We start from the raw sequence: 7,480 nt of genomic DNA, 5'->3' as shown, positions 1-7,480 counted from the left end.
TTTTGAGACAGGGTCTCCCTGTAGCCCCAGCTGTCCTGGAACTCACTGTGTAGACCGGCCTGGCCTTGAACTCACAGAGATCCACCTGCCTCTGCCTCTGGAGTGCTGGAATTAAAGGTGTGAGCCACCACGCCCAGGTGGGATTGTTTTTGATGTTCTGAAATTGTTGTGGGCTTTTTTGTTTGTTTATATTTTTGAAGTAAGTTTTTAAAAATTCAGAATTCCAGTGAGCTCCAGGACAGCTGGGGCTACAAGGAGACCCTGTCTCAAAAAGATGCAAAAAAAAAAAAAAAAAAATCAGAATTCCAGAAAAGACTTTTATATTTTTACTGACCAAGTTAACACTAACCTTGTAGCTCCAATCTCTGGGGCTTGTAGCTCCAATCTCTGGGCCTTTTAGTCTATAGAAATCTCATCACATAGCCAGAGACTGTCACAGATCCCCATAACACACTTTGGGGTTGTGTCTCTGCTCTTGGCCTGCTTGGAGAGGAAGGGCTGAACTGAAAGTTACCTGGCCTCCCTCCACAGTGACATCTGGCACCTTTTCTCTGAATGAGAAACAGAGTCCTCCATATGCACTGTTATCTTGTCTGTTTTAACTGATTAAAAACATAAAACATAAAACAAAAACATACAAGGCCATCAAGATGGCTCAGCAGGTAAAAAGGCACTTGTTGCCAAGCCTGATGATGAGTTCAATCCCCAGAACCCACATGGGGAAAGGAGAGAACTAACTCTTGCAGGTTGTCCTCCGACCTCTGAAAGTACACATACATACACACACACTAAATAAATAAGTAAATAAGGGACTGGAGAGATGGCTCAGTGGTTAAGAACACTGGTTGTTCTTGCAGAAAGCCCGGGTTCGAATCCCAGCACCCACATTGTGGCTAACTGTCCATAACTCCAGTCCAGAGGCAAATAATAAATTTTTAAAAAATAAGTAAATAAATACTTTTTAAAAATTAAACATACAAACCTCTGTGTTCAGTGTTCTCCTAACTCCGTGACCTTTTCAAAAAAGAAAACTTTGCCTCTGAAAAAACATACTATAGCCAGGTGTAGTGGCACACATCTATAATCTCAACACTCCAGAGAGTGAGGGAGGAGGAGTGCAAGTCCAACGCCAACCTGGGTTACACAGTGAGACCTTGACCAAAAAAAGAAAAGGAGGGAGGGAGGGAGAAAGGAAGTGAGGGAAGGACAGGGCAGGTCTACTAGATACTAGAGTCTTTTTTTTTTTTTTTTTTTTTTTTGGTATTTTTGAGACAGGGCCTCCCTGTAGCCACAGCTGGCCTAGTTTCGCTGTGGAGACCAGGCTGGCCTCAAACTCATAGAGATCTGCCTGCCTCTGCCTCCCGAGTGCTGGGACTAAAGGCATGTGCCACCATGCATGGCAAGATACCAGAGTCTTGTTCACTCTTGCCCACACCAAAATTATCTTAATGACTACCTAGATTGCCCCAATATTTGCAATGGGATAATTCATTTCATTTCTGAACTGTTAATGTAAGTGGCTCTCCTTGTAACAAATGTCATGCCTTATCTAAAAGAAATACAGAAAACAACACTGACTTGTAATTTATAGGGATGACTAGCACATTAGCTATGCAAATAAGAAAAATAAGGTACATTTGGATTGTTTTTAATTTTAATTTTATTTATTTTTTAAAATCATGCAATGCCCTTGGAGGTCAGAAGAGGCTGTCGGATCCCCTGGGACTGGAGTTACAGACAGTTGTTAGCTGCCATGTTGGTGCTGGGATTCAAACCTGGGTCTTCTGTAAGAACAACCAGTGTTCTTAACTGCTAAGCCATTTCTCCAGCCCCTTAATTTTTATTATTGTGTGTATGTGTACGTATGTGCTGAATTTGCAGGTATGCATGCCACTGTGTGCATGAGGAGGTCAGAGGGCAACTTTGTGGAGTCAGTTCTTGCCTTCCACCTTTACACAGGTTCTGGGGTTTGAACTCAGGTCACCAGGCTTGCACGGCAAGCACATTTTCCACTGAGCCATCTTGTTGGCTCCCTGGATCATAATTAGGATGTGCTCAGAGAGTAGGACATCTTTCTCATGAAACCAAAGTTTTTCTCCTCTAAGTCTCACATATTTCAAACTATGTTTCAAAAAATGGGCATAGTTTTGCTAAGCCAATCCCTTTATCACATTTAAAACATGAGAGTTGTATTTCCACCAAAAAAAGGGGGGGGGGGCTGGAGAGATGGCTTAGCAGTTAAGAACACTGGTTGTTCTTACAGAAGACCTGGGTTTGAATCCCAGCACCCACATGGCAGCTAACAACTGTCTGTAACTCCAGTCCCAGGGGATCTGACAGCCTCTTCTGACCTCCTCAGGCACTGCACGACACAGGTGCACTTACCTACATTGCATTGCATGCAATACACGCGTACACATTAATAACTAAAAAATTTTTTCAATAAATTAAAAAAAACTATTTCAAATTTTGGGGCCAAAATTTTGGTGGGATCTGCTACCAAGCCTGATGGCCCATACCCACCAACACACACACACACACACACACACACACACACACACACACAAAATCTTTCTCCAAGTAATAAATTTTTAATTGTCTTAACAAAGAAGAGATAGCTTAACCTATTACATTTTCATAAAATTCTGCAATAAGAACAAGTCTTAAGCATTATCTAACTCAAATTCCAAGGGCTCAAGTTATAGCCCAGCAGTAGAGTGCATGCATAGCATGTACAAGGCATGGATTCCATTACCGGAACTGAAAAGAAATCCAAACTATATTCCTAACAAGTGATTTTCTCATATCTGGGCAGACACAACTATTGGCACCAAGTGGCCCACCCTTCCCAGCCCACAGAAATGAGGTTCTCAAAGCTCCCTCTCTGGAGTACCCACCCCTCTGATCTGACTTTTGCATTCTGCCTCCTTGAGGCATCTCTTGGCTACTCTCCTTTAGGTTTGCAGTGTGACCTCATTTGACTCAGTGACTCTGCTAAGTTTCTCATTGAATTGATAAGGTGTCTTGGGGGTAGAAAAGGGAACCAAAGCCTCAACCCAGTGTGAGCACACACATGTCATCCCAGCACTGGGGAGGCTGAGTGAGGACTCTGAGTCCAAGGCCAGCCTAGTGTGCATAGGGAGACCCTGTCTAAAACAAAAAACAAAATGGGACTGGGGAGATTGGCTTATTTAGTGAGTGACACTAAAGTGACAACCTGAGTTCCAGTCCCTAGCACCTATGTTTAAAAAAATAAAAACAAGACAGGGGGGTATAGCTCAGTGTTAGAATGCTTACTTATCTGGAGTGTGGAAAGCCCCTAGGTTTGATCCCCAGCATTGAAAAAGAAAAGAGAGAAGTGAGGGGAGAAAGCTGGGACACACACCTCTTTACAGAGGTAGGGAGGATCTCCTGACTAGGTGACCTTAGGACAAAGACGTGTTTGGTCTTTTTTTGTTTTGTTTTGTTTTGAGACAGGGTCTCCCTGTAGCTCCAGCTGGCCTGGAACTGTGTAGACCAGGCTGGCCTTGAACTCAAAGAGATCACCTGCCTCTGCCTCCCGAGTGCTGGGATTAAAGGTGTACGCCACCATGCCCAACGATAAAGATCTGTTTGAATGGAGGGGGTGAGCCATGTGACTTTTGGGGGAACAAAGGGCCCAACCATGATAACCACCTAGTGGTGACTATCAAGGGTCAGAATGGTAAAAGCAGAGATCAGGAGGGGAGAGAAGATAGGAAACAAGTTTGAGAGGAAGCCAGGAGCCATGTGGCCTAGAAGGCCCAGAGTGGTACTTTGCCAAGTTGAGCACGGGCACATGCCATGATGTCCAGCCTTTCCTACCTCAGTTTGGTCTTCGCTGTGTATTCTGGCTGGTGAGGCCCTCTGTGAAAGGTCTTGACCCAGACTGCTGCCAATGTGCCAGGTGAGGCCTGACTTGCCCAGAGCAAAGCAGGACCCTGTCTGTTTCATTCTGAATACTATATTTCTGTTAGTTACATCTGAGGCCTCCCATTTAGGAACCCATGTATTGAGTTTGAAGTTTCCTTTGCATATTGCACTCATAAACCACATTCTCCACCTGCCTTTCTTTCCGCACCCACACCACTGTCCCCCCTCCAGGAAACATCAGAAGCCAGATGGCAGCCTTTCAGTAGCTCTTCATTGTATTTGTCTCATCTCAGTTCCTCTTAAATATTCTGGGTTCCAAAAATCCCACACTTGTTTAGATGGTTTCAAGGGACTCAATTCAGAATACTGATCTATTAAATCCTATCATAGTATATTTGTCACATTGCTCGAGTATCTTAAGAAATTTTGTTGTTTGAGACAGTCTCACTATGTGGCCTGGACCTCACTATGTAGAATAGGCTGGCTTTGAACTCAGAGAGATCCGCCTACCTCTGCCTCCCATGCGCTGGGATTAAAGGCAAGCACCACCTCCCCCTGGCCTTCTTAAGAATTTTTTGGAACTGAGGGTGGTGGCACATGCCTGAAATTTCTGTAGTCAGGAGACTGAGGCAGGAAAATCACCAGTTGGAGATCAGCCAGGGTACACACATAGCAAGACCCCATCTTAAAAAAATGAAAACATTTTCAAAGAGGTTTTGGGGCCCTAGGTTTAGCCACTTAATGGATTAGTCTTTTTGTGTCAGCAGTAGATTCTTTAGCATGTCACTTACAACAGCTGAGCTGAATGATGGGGGAGCTAGCACCCTATGCCAAATCAGCGGAGGCTGCCATTGAAGTAGAATTGTATCACAGTCTCCTTCATCTTTCCATTAATCCAACAAGCATTTCATAAATGATTTTTCTCTAGTATCTTAATGAAATTTTTTTCCATCTTTTTTTGAGACAGGGTTTTCCTGTAGCCCCAGTTGGTCTGGCACTCGCTATATAGACCAGGTTGGCCTCGATCTCATAGAGATCTGTCTGCCTCTGCCACTCAGTGCTGGGACTAAAGGCATGGACTACCATGCCTGACTCTTATTGAAATTTTTATGCACTGCATGACCTCCATACCCAACCACACCATAAACAACAAAACTCAGTTCTGCTTAGAGCTCTCTGCTTATACTTTTTTTGGCGCCGCTTTTACCAGCTCTGGATTGTCTGTCCTGCCTAGAGCATATCCTAACACCAGACATGAGCTACATATACCTAGAAGCTTGCCTCCCTCTTTTTTACTGCAGCTGCATAATGCAGTTTTGTTTTCCTAAATGCATTATACATGTTTCTGGAAATGTGTGAGTCAATTAGGATCATCTGAATCCTATTTTCAGTACACAATGAGCTGCTCAGTCATTCAATTGCTACAGGTATTGATCACTCCGTAAGCCAGGTACTTGCAAAATGAAGACTCTTTTTGTACTAAAAATGTAATACTTTCTAATGTGGACTTCTGTTTGCGTCTACTGCTTTCTCAAAATGTACCATATACCTATAAACACACCAACAGCAGACTAGAGCTGCAGTAACTTAAAACACCAATAAATCCAACATGTAGTACATGATGTCCTTTTGCCAGGAAACTCCTTAACCTTCTCTTCAGCAAAATGAAGTCTTTTTTTTTTTTTTTTTTTGGTCTTTTTGAGGCAGGGTCTCCCTGCATCCCCAGCTGGCCTGGAACGCACTATGTAGACTAGACTGGCCTTGAATTCACAGAGATCCGACTGCCTCTGCCTCCCAAGTGCTAGGAATAAAGGTCTGTGCCACCACCCCCTACATGAAAATAGTTTTGATCAGTGAACCTTCAGAAGGGGATTTAAGGGCCTCAGGAATCTATATTGTTCGAATAATAATAACAATTCAGCCAAGCCTTTAAACTAGGAGGCAGAGACAGACGGATCTCTCTAAGATTGATGCCAGGCTAGAATGGTCTACACAGTGAGTTCTAGGCCAGCAGGGGCAACATATCAAGGCCCTGCATCAAAAACAATCAAACAAAAAGCAAAAAGATTCAATTATTATTTTATATATGTTATTCCCCCACCCCCACCCCAGAGTCTCATATAGCCCAGGGTGATTGAAAACTTACTACATAGCCAAAGATGACCTTAAGCTCCTTCCAGATCTTCCAACCTTGGCCTTCCAAGTGCTAGGATTACAGTCTTGTGCCTACCAGGCCTGGCTTAATTTTTTCTTAAATATCAGCAAGTTCAGAGCTAATGACTTAATCGTGCCTATGGCTCTGCCCATAAGCATGAGTTTGCTTCTTGTCTTTTCTTCTATTAGTAGCTCTTGGTCATAATTTTTTTGTTTTTATTAAATGTCACTTCTGTTCCTTATGGGAGGTAGATGGGTATTTTAAAATACAGATGTTGATGTATACTCATCCATATACATCAATACATACAAATTTAAAATTACACTTCTATTTCATTTTCAGTATCTACCTAGCACACCTTACCAGGATTGGAATAAATGTGATGATCCTATAAAATACTCCTCATATGGTCCCAATGGGATTTTTAAATTTTGATTTTGAGAAGATTCTCACTATATAAGCCCAGGTAGGCCTTGAACTTACAGCAATCCTCCTACCTTATCCTCCCAAATGCTGGGATTATAGGTATGAACCATCATATCCAGCTTTTCTTAAAGTCCAGATAAGGTTATGTTGAAAGGAAACTGCTATTTCAGAAGATCCAGCTCCAGGGCTGAGGATATAGCTCAGTTGGTAGAGTGATTGCCTCGAATGTAGGAAGCCAGGGTTCCACTCCCAGAGTCACATAAACTGGGCATGGTGGCACACACAAGTAAGTCCAGCACTCCAGAGGTGGAGACAAAAAAATCAAGACTTCAAGGTCATCCTCAGCTACATACAAGTTCAAGGCCAGTCTGGGCTACACGAGATAAATAATAAAAGATTGATGTTAATTTTTTTTTCTCAAGACTTTTCCTTGAACCATACTGATTTCTTCAAAGTCAATAAGTAATTTAATTAGAGTCCACTAAGTCACCTGTTTTAACTGTTTGTCCACCACACTTCACTCTTCCTCTTGGAGAGTGACCTTACCATCTATGAGGATGGGTACCCTTGACATGCCTGCTTCAGGTAGCCTGTCCCAGACATGCTGGAGGTCATGCTGTCCATCTGACTCAGTGTGGGAGTGGGTGAACTCTCTCTTCTGGAAATCTGTATTGCACTGTCACCTTTAATTAATCACTTAGATGGGATGTAAACAGCAGTTGGGATACCATGAAAAGAAAGAGGTGATTGCACAGAGAAATAAAGATGAGAAGACAGCTGGAGAAATGAACTGCCGGAGTCTTGGCTCTACTGAAGCCATCTTCCCATTGGACATTGCTGTATCTTCATGTTTCCCTTCATTCGTGCTGATAGTAGCTTGAGTAAACTACTTGCGTCCAAAAGTTTTGGGGGTTTGGTGGGTTTTTTAGTTTTTGTTTTGGGGTAGGTTTTTTTTTTTTTTTTTTTTTTTTGACAGTGCTCTATACTGTGTCCGTATGTCGCCCGGAA

At 42.8% G+C, this 7,480-nt stretch overlaps 1 long non-coding RNA gene across 2 annotated transcripts in view; it reads left to right on the top strand.

The window, feature by feature from the left end:
- Positions 1 to 7,480, top strand: part of LOC115068745 — a 10,139-nt gene that overhangs the window by 1,490 nt on the left and 1,169 nt on the right. The window lies entirely within an intron of this gene.

Source organism: Nannospalax galili, unplaced genomic scaffold (genome assembly GCF_000622305.1).
Source record: "Nannospalax galili isolate Female #2095 unplaced genomic scaffold, S.galili_v1.0 scaffold768, whole genome shotgun sequence".
Taxonomy (NCBI): Eukaryota; Metazoa; Chordata; class Mammalia; order Rodentia; family Spalacidae; genus Nannospalax; species Nannospalax galili.
The sequence above is the reverse complement of the archived record's forward strand: the minus strand, read 5'-3'. Positions and strand labels throughout refer to the sequence as shown.